Here is an 11581-nt window from a genome sequence, read left to right as displayed (position 1 = left end):
GTAAAATGAGCCAGTGTAATGAAAACATTATAAATGGATCATTTACATCTTGTAAGTACTATGCAGTGTTATTCAGCAATAAAAAGAATGTTTCGGACAAAAGAGAAGGTCCACTGTAGGTACATGCATTATTGTTTACTAACAACATACTCAAAACACCCTGACACGGTCTGCCCAGAGCCTTGAGAGAGATAGTGAGATAGTGAGAGAATCACTATCTCTATCTCCATCACTCTGGGTCTGCCATCCAGTCTTGAATATGATTACACAGACAAGATACCTACTACACACACACACACACGCATGCACGCACACATGCGCACACACACACACATATACAATGCACATCCATAGCTTGTAGTCTTAAGCTCTGCACTTCGCATTGAATTAGATTTCGCTCTCAACATAATCTCTTTATTGGAAGAGACATTTCCCCCCCTCCTCCTCCCCCTTCCCAAACAGGGGTTCTGCAAGATGTACACTAATCCTTGCCTGTGCGACTACCCGGGCCGAGCTTTGATCACCCTGCGTTTGATGGGCGCTATCGACGGACCTCATCTGACACGATGGACACTCCTCAGCTCCCGAGCGCCCGCCGAGCGTCCGACCTGTTGAAACTGATGAGATTAAGGGCAGATAAGATTAAGCCACGATACAGTCGCGGCATCCTGCGAGGAAAGCGTTACTGAAGCGAGAGGCGACAACAACACTAAATGTTTTCTGAATGTTAAGAGTGCTCTGTGTGCTGGGAGTTTGTGTGCTGTTTTAAAGCTGCAATATGAGATCCCTGTTTTGAGATATTTCAGTCAACCGCCTTTGCAATCAGATAACTAGCATGACCATAGACTTTTACTAAAAAGTGCCCATTGGAGAATCATGGAGTAAAATGTCAACATGCCCTGACAATATTAACCAATCAACGAATGTCCAAAAAAAGAGACAGGCTGTATTAATGAAAACCAGCGGTGTGATTTCAGCACAGGTCAGAGTGGGGACATCCTTTCAAAAGGCCCTGTTGCAGAGGTCACTTTGCCTCTGGTGAGTAATGACATTTTGAAAGACTAATAATCCTCTAATGAAGCGGCATTTTTTGTCGGCCACTTTGGGGTCAGCTATGAGCGGGGGCTTTGAGGGCAGGCTTTTTTTCTGTTGGGAGCTAGACATAATCAATGTCTGACTCAACCAGCCATCTAGCAGGTGACACACTCTACCTTTGATCTCACACTGGTCTCCTTCACATGAAGGTGCCTGTACCCCTACCCCATATGTTTGGCTCAAGGTCTATGCTTGCCCATTAGTTGGCTTGAGCAGTTCTGGTTATTGACTTCACATGAACTATATTCTAATTCTTGTATACCCAGACTGAAATATTCTGTGACATACTGAACCAGGTGCAGTGCGCGCGCACACACACACACACACACACACACACAAACACACACACACACACACACACACACATACAGATACACACACACACACACACACACAGATACACACACACAAACACACACACACACATACAGACACACACACACACACACACACACACACACACACACACACACACACACACACACAGGCTTAAGTCATAATTGTGTGGTCCTGATGATCGCCAAGGTCGAATTGCTATTCATGATGCATAGGCGATAGAGCAGAAGGCATGCATCTGTGGGGAAAGCAGACAGGCCAGATGAGTTATGTGGTGTCCCATGCATGGGGACTGCACCCCTCCTTCCTCTGTCTACCCTCCCCATTTCCCTTTTACAGGGAACATGAAAGTCATGAAATGAGCCCTCACAATATCGGGTGTCATGTTCAGGCCACACTCAAACACACACACGCACGCACGCACGCACGCACACACACACACACACACACACACACACACACACACACACACACACACACACACACACACTCAAACACACTCATGCATACATAGACACACACTCTCTCTCTCTCTCTCACACACACACACACACAAGGAACCAGAGAGGACACCGCTATTCTGCTCCACCCACTAAAAGAGAGGAATCATCGGGGGCTGATGTCTTGACAGAGCCCTTGGATGCAGCGGGTTGGGAAATCACCCGTCCTGCCCCCCCTGGCCCCCACAATGAATGAAAATTCGTCGGAAGCACTTTTCCCATTTGTGTCTGTTTGAGCAGAATAGGCACCGTCTGAATAGCAAAGTCCCAGCTGCGACCCCCCCCCCCAACATTATTCATGTCGCGGGCCACGCTGGACGAAGAGGAGGGGAATTACAAATTACTGGAAAAAAATTCAAAACAAAGTGCTTTTGAGCCATTTGGCACTGGCCAAGTGGAGCCGGCATTGATTTATTTAAGCTCAGAGTTGTATTACGGATGCAATTTAATATCTGAGAGAAGAGGGATCAGGATTTTCATAATCTTATGATAAGGAAAGGGCTTAAGAATAAAGAAGGGATTAATTCTCAGATCTGCCAATATGGTGGACGAAGTTTTTTTTTTTTTTTTCATTGGAAGTGATATGTCCCTTGCTGTATACAACCACTAAATATAACCCAATTATCCCCTTTCTCAGAATTTAATTTGCCCATGACATGTCTCAGTTCAAGACCTGGAGTAGAGAGCTTTATTGCACCTGTGGGTTTCAATATCCCGAAGCCCATCATCTACTCAGCATAGGCATATGTGAGCTTCAAAGGCCTTATTGGAAGGATACCGCATTAGCTTTAACGAAACGAGACAGGACGGTAAAGGTGAAAGCCCATAGCCTTATGCTACTTGAGGCCTGCTTTGTCAGATGATGTACGTGTCAGATTCTCTCTAAGCTCTCATGAGTAGCATGAAATGACCAATCAAAGTTCACATTATTCTACATTATCTAAGACAGAATTAAGTTCTAATTGAGGTCTGCCTGGAAAGAAAGTAAGGATTCATAATTTGTATCTAATGGGAACATAGGAAATGTCCCATGTTTTATTGAAAATTTAGACACGCACATGACTCAGTCAGAGGATAATGGATTGACTTATGATGTCTTATGTGTCTATAATCTATCAATTAGCAGGAAACTAATGATGGAGTGTGAAGATGGTAATTTTACCGTGGAAGCGAGCGCATGCATGTCAAAATGAGTGACACATCGCGGGTACAATGTTGCATCACATGTTGAGAGGCTTCATTGATATGTAAAGGATCATGTTAATCAATTTTGCCATTCAGCACACATTCTCTGTGATTGCATATGGAAATGCCCTGGCACGATGACACCGAATGATTCCTACAACTGGCGAGGAGTTCAAACAGTGCCTGCCGAGCAAGGACGGGGGAAGGGCAAAAGTTTCCCGGTGTCAGAGACGATTGCAGTAGACGGATCTCGTTAATCCTTCTTTGCACATGCATGTCGAAAACCCAGCAGAACTCAATGCAGCTTTGTATTCCTCATCAGAGGAGAAAAAAAGGACATTCTCCTGTCACTGACAATGGCAATTTATCTTTAATCTAGAGCGCAAAGAGATTTTAGTGATATGTTTTCCACTTCAGGCCAAGATTATAATGAGTAAAAAAACATAATGAACACAACGTTTTTAAAAAGTCCTTACATCTAAGACTATTCAATCTGATTATAACGTTCAATGTGGTAGTGATTGACCCCGAGCGAGAAACTGCTGGTGTTAGTTGGAATGTGCCAATCAGACTTAAACTAAATTGTCTTCATATACAGTATGTGTGTCAATGTGGTAATTCCATAGGATCACTGTGTAATTACAATGTCAGATTCCAAACAACACCCAGTCCACTAAGAGCTGTGCGTGCTCTCTCATAAGCAAGATGTTTTTCAGCTTGAATACATTAAACAGAGAGGTGTTCATTGGTGTCCAAGTGTGATTTGTAGAGTGATTACACCTACACAAAGCTTCTTATTAATTGTATGTAATATGAATAAGCATATGCATATCCATAGGATTAACATGCTAATGTACACATGCATATGTAAGCCAGATTGCAACATTAATATTTCCAATTAACATAAGTTCACACTCGGTTCACACTCTGTATCATGTTTCAACGCGCTTTAGGTCAATATCACACTGAACTTCTCCTTTAATTATCATTAGCAATTACAACAATTAATAGCTATTAGTCAAACTAAAGATGGAGTACAAACAAGAACAACATGTTATGTATTAATGCGCTGCATTCATTTTGTGAAGTCCTTTCCACATGAAAGAAAGGTCAACAGTCTTATTGTTCTCACTCGATGCCACAATATTGACTGTAACACAATAAAGTCTAGTAGCGTTTCTGACCTTCTAATGACCTATTTGCTCTGTTATATTTTTGCAGGCTGCGGCTGACCCTTTTGCCTTCACTCCCCTAACCACCATAAGACCGTCCTCAGACTGACCCTTCAGGTGTGCTGACTCTGACAATGAACAAGAGGCGGGCGGCCCCTGACGCTACAGCACCAGGCCAGGGGAAATGCCTCGGTACAGGCATTAGCGTGCCTCGGCCCTGATTTGCGTCATCAGTGGGCCGTGCAGGGCTGCGAGGGTCATACAAAGGCCTGTGCACTTACCCAAACCGTGTGTTAGAAGAGCGCCACTTCATCCACAGCAGTACTGAGTGTGGTTTGTGTGTGTGTGTGTGTGTGTGTGTGTGTGTGGTAGGAGAGAGGGGGGGGGGGGGGGGGGGGTGACCAGTGGGACGTGTAAACAGAGGTGGGGGAAGCACTCAGGCAGTCTGGCATAAGACTTTGACACATTTGTCAGCGTTGGTTGATGAGACAGAGCCTAGAAAGGGGAAGAAGAAAAGAGGAGGAGAAAAGGAGGAGAGGAAAAGAGGAGGAGGAGAGGAAGAGGAGAGGGAGCAAGAGGGCAAATGGCACCCTGGGGGACAGACAGCGAGGGGTCAAACGGCTGGAGACCTGTAGGGCCTTGGCAGACTGCGGTAGCATGTGAGCTGGGTTGAGACTTAAATGCGATTAGATGTGTGGAAAAAAAGCAGTGCGAGAAAACATGCAGATATGGGTGGGAAGAGCTGCATCTCTCTCTCTCTTTCTCTATCTCTCTCTACCTCCCTCTCTCTCTGTCTGTATGTGTGTGTGTGTGTGTGTGTGTGTGTGTTTGTGTGTGTCTTCATTGGGTAGAAACACACAGTCTTCTCTGTGTGTTTCTACCCAATGTCTTCTACATGAAAGGACAAAATGTAATACTCTTTCATTTAGTTGTAATTACACAGGCTTTTCACATAGACACAAAGCTTACTGAATATGTTTACAAAGCTTATGTGTTGTGAGCACACAGAAATATGCAGGCCAGTATGGCACACTCTCAAACACTTAAACACTTGAGGCATTCTCTGGTTTTACACATGCCTCTATCAAAGCAAGTCAAGAGATGATCAACACATAATCAACACTCCTCTTGGATGTTTTGTTGCTGCTGTAGTTGCTTTTGTTGTGATTGTTCTTGTTGTTGATAGCTCGTTGGCTCTGTCCTTTGTAGATATTCATATTTTTGCCTCAGGTGGACTTTCCCCCTGTTTCCTGAACTCATTATTTGCTGAGATTAATAGAAATGATGGTATCGGTGGCAGCGAAGGCAGCTAAGCTGTGTCTAATAGGCTCGCGTCTAGACACCCCATTCCAATTATCCACTGTAAATAGATTCCAGAATTCTGCTCAAGGCTTTGTTTATTCAATTCCCCTCTCTTCACATCCTCGCCATGATGCTTTTAAAATATTCACGTAACTCGCAGAGACTGAAGGTTACTTAGAGCAAAAGAATAAGGGGGGACACAGAGGAGAATAGAGTGGAAGAGAGAAAGAAAAGGGGGGAAACCCTTGAAACGAATAAGAAGTTAACCCTCAACCCTAGGATGCACTGATGCATTAGTGCAGAATGAGAGGAGAAGTGTTTTCACTTTAACTGACATAACTTATTAAAGCAAAAAAGGGTGTCCTGACAGCTTCCAAGTTGTTGTGGGAGCTTAGCAACAGTGGCTTGTGAGTAGGACATAGACACACTGTTGACTGGTTTGCTAAATCTCTTTGTAAGATATTGGGCAGTTGGAAGCAACATGTTTATAATTCCAAGAGTAGTATACATCGCACACTGGAGGGTATATTTTGCTGACTTTATTTGGCGTGAACAACGCGTTTCACAAGTTGCTTCATCAGGTTCACGTTCACAGTCAATCTGACACCCGCAGGTGAAACAGGTGGTAACATCATCACATGACCACACCAGACCCAGTGAGAGTACTCCACACTCTAACACACCAGAAATTGCAATCAGTATCATCAATTCAATATCCTGCATATTTTAGCTTGCATATACAGTAGGCCTACATATACACAATCTATGTCATTTAAGCATATTTGTATCAAAAAACATATTGCATGTTCAAAAATACAATAGATTTTAATTTCGGTCATTACCCATATCAACCAACAATTCATTTACATAGTACAATACACTCTATACAAAAATATACTCTATTTACAAAAATATAATCTATTTACAAAAACATACTCTACATACACATCTTATCCCAAGAATACACTTAAATCCAGTACCTCATTCAGACCGTATGGTTCTACTGTGCTGAGTTAATTTATCCAAAAGGCCTCTCTGCAAAAGTTGTTTGATTAAATTACCTCCTTGTGGTTGAGGTTTGATCCTCTCAAGACCTATAAACTTAAGAGTAGTGGCTGGTCCATGACTCTAAACTAAATAGATTATATTTTTTATACTGATTTCTGGTGTGTTAGAGTGTGGAGTACTTTCACTGGGTCTGGTATGGTCATGTGATGATGTTACCACCTGTTTCATCTGCGGATGTCAGATTGACTGTGAACGTGAACCTGATGAAGCAACTTGCGAAACGCGTTGTTCACGCCAAATAAAGTCAGCAAAATATACCCTCCAGTGTGCGATGTATACTACTCTTTTGACTTTTCAATAGTTATACTGCACACCATCACCATCAGCATCTGGAGCAAGAAGAGCTGTGCACAGAGATTTTGACCTTTGATGTTTATAATTCCCTATGCCAAAACCTTGCCAAAACCTCATACCCAGACAAACAAATAATAATATAAAATAAAAATAAAAAACAAGAAATATGTATGTAAATAGAAAAGGCAAAACACCAATGAATGAATGAATGACTGACTGAATGAATGAAAGAAAGAATGAATAAATGAGGGGGTGGCTAGAGAGAATGAGCCAGAGGAGGTCTATCAGAAGTCAAGCCTCCTGATGCCACGGAGAATACTTGCTAACGGCGCAAAAGAAAAGTCTGAGACTGAAGTAGCCAACTTGAAGTCATCATCTGCCGCATGGCACATCACAACTGACATCAAGTCACAACCTAAAATCTCAATATAGAGCCGGCTGAATCTTTCATGAATTTATCATCTCTTATTTATGACAACACTGTGCCCTTTCTTTATTTCTTTTTTTTTCTCTTTTCTTTTTGGGAGGGTAGCCTGCATGCCCCGTACTGTGCTGACAATAGCATCTGTAGAGGGCTGTCCCACTCAAATCCTGATGAAATTTCAGGAGCAAAGCCACGGTGACCTTGACCTCAGAAAACCAGTCAGGTAGGTTATAATGCTGAAGAGTTCTCTATTTCTCATCTGATTTGATCTCTCTCTCTCTCTCTCTCTTTCACTTTAATGGGTGGGATGGCTCAGTTTCAAGTCAGGGTTCATGAAATGATTATTCGCTGATTACACCATGTTGGTTTCCTTGCTACCTGACTTCTAATTCCAGTGCCTTTGTACCTTGGTTAAAGCATCTGTTGCTTTAACTGTGGCTTTCGTCGGGAACATTACAAACACAGGCAATCTGTCTCTTGTGATTTGGGAACATTTAAAAAAGGACAGGTGGATCAAGGGGAGTGGCTGCATACCACAAAGAGAGTTTGAGTTGCAAAAGATTCCCCCCCCTCAAAATATCAAAGTAAACAAGATTCTAAAAAGTATCCCCTTTTTCATTTCTTCTGATATATTATTCAGCATCCAACCTTTTCAATCACTCCAGCTTGCAAGCATTTGCCGAGTGCTGCAATAAATAATTAAATCCATCATCATTATTGATTGTCATAACATTTATGTGGACAGGAGGGGATTTTTGTTTTTCCCCCAATAAAAAATCATTATTCCATATAATACTCGCACTGAAACCACCCAATAAATTCCGTGCAGTTTAGAGAGGACATTTCCGACAAAGCCTCGCATCCTTCATAAACGCACAGTTCAGTGCATTTAACTCCCGACATGGGAGAGGCAGAAGTCGCTCCAAGCCAATCACTGCAGCTTTTATGACCCCATATCCTCCTCTGGAACTGACAAATGCTTTTCATAAAGCAGAGGAAAAACTCTTCAATGGCCACGGTCACAGCCTTTCGAGCACTCTAGCAACACAGAGGCTCATAAAGATAAACGGACTGTGATCCAGACTCAGTTCACTCCACACAAATAGTGACACAAACTAAATAGGCTTGGCAATATGTTCTCCCCTCCCCCAAGATGAATTGATTTGAATTTGACAGTGCTCCAAGCACATATTTGTTTTCCTTTACAACTTTTTGTCAGGATTGTTTTTCTTTGTTTTGTTTTGTTTTTCTTTATCGCATGTTTGTTTGTTTAGCTGATTGTTTGCTTCTCATAATGAGAAGCTCACTTGCAGTGCAGGTGTGTGGACATGGGGACATCTTTTCCATATTTCTCATTCTGTTACAAAAAACAGAAAACGCAGAGCAGTTTGCCAGTGGCTCAATGCTCAGAGCTCCATACCAGAAATTGTGATTGAATGTGAATGTGCTTACCTGGGGATCCAGTGTGTCTGTGTGTGTGTGCAGTAAGGTGGTCTATGGGAAAGAGTGGCTGGAGTGATGAGTGGGTGGGTTTTTTCTGTGTGAGCAGAGGGCAAAGGTTTTCTCCGGAGTTCATCTCTGTTTTTTTTAGCTCCCCCACCTTCCCTTTTTCGATAACGCAAATCTTCCCTTTCATGTTGTTGTTGTCATCTATTTCTATATTTTCTTTCCTCCTTCCCTCTCTCTCTGTGTCTCTCCGTGTGTGTGTGTGTGTGTGTGTGTGTGCTGGTGATTCACAGGGCACAGGGAATAGCTGTGGTGGGGAATGGCCTCGGGGCCCTGCCTCCTGCGAGAGACTGGGGGCTAGAGAGGCGCGAGTTGCTGCCCCGCTCCACGCATGAGCGCCGCTCCCCTGCGTCTCCTACACTTTATCTTGCCTGAGCAAGCTGGGCCGCCAGGTATTCGTAATGCGTTATTTGAAAAAGAAAATAGTAAGAAATTCCCCCCTCTCTCTCTCTTTCTCTCAGCATGCTAAGTCTGATAAATGTGTGAAATGTAAAAGAGTTGTTAGGAACCCTGGCATCAAACCGACGTGATGTGTTATATATATATATAATTATTTATTTGTGTGTGTATGTGCTTTTGCGAAGTAGCACCATACCCAATGTAATATGATGTGCATTAAGGTACCATTACCCACCCTGCCACAGCTTTTTAGTGGCATCCATATACTTCTGCTTTTTTTATATGTTACCGTTATACAAGTGCTATTAAATAGCAGATGAGAGTCAATTGTGGATGTAGTGAAACAGCAGTGACGCCACCAGCAGGTGGTCTGGGTTCCATTCCTGAATCTGCTGCTTCGAACCCATGTCTGTAATACAGTCATTTCCTGTGTAAGCCGCATTGTGTATAAACCTCAGGACAACGTTTCATGTAAGTTAAAAAACAAAAATAAAACCGTATTAATACCATATTAACTGCCCCCATGCATTAACCTTATAGCTGAAAAAAATTTGCAAAATCAATGTATAAACCTTGGCTAATAGTTGGGAAATTAACAGTGTATCAGTCAACTTATTAACTTTAACTTCTAAGCAACTAGTCAGCTATATAAAACCATCACAGATTGGGTAAAGTCATTTTGTAGTTATGTCTTTCATTAAAGAAAATATTTGTTTTAAAAGTCAAAACATTTATTTAAAAGATTAATAGCAACACTGAGCATATGAGAATGTCAAGGTTGATTGGATGCCATCAACATTGATTTGGTTGTGTTTGCTCATCAAATTCCACGGATAAATGTTAGTGCTACAATTTCACCCATTACCACTTTTATTTATTGAATTATGTACATATTTATAAATATGTGAACCCCCCCCCCCCCCCCCCCCTCTCAAGGTCCTGTTCGCTCAGGAGTGAAGCTGAAATTATTTTACCAATTAAAATTTCATGGCCCTTGAGAATGGTATGCAACATCTGGCCGCTTTGGCTGAAATCACACTCAACTTAGCAAAGAGACAGGCACGCAAAATAGAGAGAGTGAAAAAAATGGCTCCTTTTAGATTAACAAATGATGGGGTGTCATCTTTGTATCAGGGCGTGGTTAGATCTCTCCACAGATAACACATTCTTGGAAATGTATTGGTCCATTTATCCAACCATGGACAGAATATCTGCTGATCCAGAGCTGCAGATTGAGAGAGCGTGCAAGCATTTCCACATGCTACTTTCCTAGTCTCGGCCTGTTACAGGCAGCACTATGTGAGCGTAAGATTATATTTTAGCACAGCTGTGATGTGTCTGGGCCCTGAGGCATAGCTGAAGGTTGTTTGCTTCAGTGCAGAACAGAAACCATAATGCATCACCACAAACTCAAATGCACTGCTGCCTTTGTAAATCGGTTATCAGCTGCAGCTACCAAAAGGTTGTGCACATACAACCCCAGGTAGAAGGTTGTGTTTAAAGAAAGAGTGTTTATTCTTCAATGTTGTGAATCACTGCTAAGACTTAATACTGTATACATTGTGGGAGTGTGACATAATTCACTCATTGAATTTAAGAAAAAAGGACAGTTTGTGCCTTGTAAAATGGTTGTTGTTGTCATTGCAGTAAAACTTTGGAACTTGTAGACTGAAAATAGTGAATGCCATCTACTGACTGAAATTGATATAGGAAAAAACTTTGGCATTGGTGGTTCAGTTCTAATAGGTTCTCTCTCCACCTCTCAACATTCTGGTTGTCCGCCTGTTATATGATCGGGCTTAACTCTTCTAGCCCACACAAAGATCTCTTTGGTGTGGAATCTTTTGGAAAAGCTGTTCTATTTACCTGTTTTCAGATCACCGAGAATGGATATGGACATGGCTTCACATTTACACTTCCATGCTGAGAACACACATGTGAGGTCTGCCACATTCTGACCTTGTGATGTGAATGAGGTAGATAACCCATAGTGCACATATCCTCAGCTTTCTTTCATTCAAATGAGACGCTAATTATCATGATGCAAACCTTAGGACAGGGCTAGTCTATGAGAAAAGCAACGAAACCTTAAGCATCTGACAGGAGATCTCTGAAGGCCTATTCAGTGCTTGGAATGTGGAATGACCTGAAGGATCTAATATACAGTATCTGAACTAGCACAAGTGGTTTTAGCATTTCTCCAACACTCATCTCTTGTCTGTGCTGTAGTGTATTGATGGCCTGCTTACTTCTCTCTGCTCATCACCTTTCACACAAGGCTCATATTGGTCTGAGTTTCT

General features: G+C 42.3%; 1 long non-coding RNA gene across 1 annotated transcript; it reads left to right on the top strand.

Moving 5' to 3' along the window:
* Positions 1–972: 972 nt before the first annotated feature.
* On the top strand, positions 973–7588 carry LOC121688782. Its single transcript, XR_006024690.1, has 3 exons — positions 973–1038; positions 4338–4405; positions 7485–7588. It is a non-coding gene; the product is annotated as an uncharacterized LOC121688782 (long non-coding RNA).
* The last annotated feature ends 3993 nt before the right edge of the window (positions 7589–11581 follow it).

This window comes from Alosa sapidissima, chromosome 17 (assembly GCF_018492685.1).
Source record: "Alosa sapidissima isolate fAloSap1 chromosome 17, fAloSap1.pri, whole genome shotgun sequence".
Classification (NCBI taxonomy): domain Eukaryota; kingdom Metazoa; phylum Chordata; class Actinopteri; order Clupeiformes; family Clupeidae; genus Alosa; species Alosa sapidissima.
Note: the sequence above shows the minus strand (reverse complement) of the source record. Positions and strands in the feature narration are given on the sequence as shown.